Source organism: Mesitornis unicolor, unplaced genomic scaffold (genome assembly GCF_000695765.1).
Source record: "Mesitornis unicolor isolate BGI_N332 unplaced genomic scaffold, ASM69576v1 scaffold12226, whole genome shotgun sequence".
Classification (NCBI taxonomy): domain Eukaryota; kingdom Metazoa; phylum Chordata; class Aves; order Mesitornithiformes; family Mesitornithidae; genus Mesitornis; species Mesitornis unicolor.
Window position 1 is genome coordinate 21,081 of NW_010190326.1, and position 885 is coordinate 21,965.

The window sequence follows — 885 nt, forward strand, 5'->3', positions numbered from 1 at the left end:
ACTGTCAACCAGGATTTCTTGCTTGGAAAGAGAAAAGAGTGTGTTTAAGAAAGAATTACGTGAGTTAGGGTCTTAATAAAACAAATCTCTGTCTTTAGTGAAAACATCTCAACAGGGTAGTAACATATGTCTTCAGTGGTAGTTATCCTTACACCTGTTTACAGTTGTCATTTGCCCTCTTCTTCTCTGAAGCTCTTCACTATTCTCAGAATTCAGATCAGTGTTTAGCAAGAACAAGTACGTATTTCATTATTCCCTGTATCGCAGCAGTCTGACTTTGTCATAGTATTTTCTTGTCCTGGTATTTAGGATCAGTACCTGAGTATCTTTATAAAAGACTGGACTTGATGTTAGTGGAATTTGAGGATAGAGTGATACAGGAATTACATGATGGGATCAGATTCACCAGCAGTGCAGTTTGATGCTGTTTCTCTTGTTATTGGACTGTTTATACGAACTGCATAGTTTTCTCTTGTAACTGTTAAGTTTGCCTTCCTCTGGCACAATATTAGAACTGCCACAACATCTACTAGAATGGTGCTGTAAGGGCAGGATTTCAAATCACAGGTGTAGGCCAATTTATTTTTATTTATATTGATTTTACTGAACACTGTGGTGGGGGAGCTTTTAGTCTGCTCATTTGACTCGCATGCAGGCAGTTGCCACAAAACACTTTAAAAGACGATACAAAGATTAAAAATAATTGCAGCTGTATTGTACATCCAGCAGCAAGCAATATATGTGTATCTAGTAACAACAAAATAAATGTGTTTTTCAATAATGTTTTGATAATTTTATGCAGTGCATCTTGACTTCTGTAGGTAAAAAATTTAACTTGGATGCAAACAGGACAGTGCATTAAGAAAACGCCTGTTTAAACAGGGA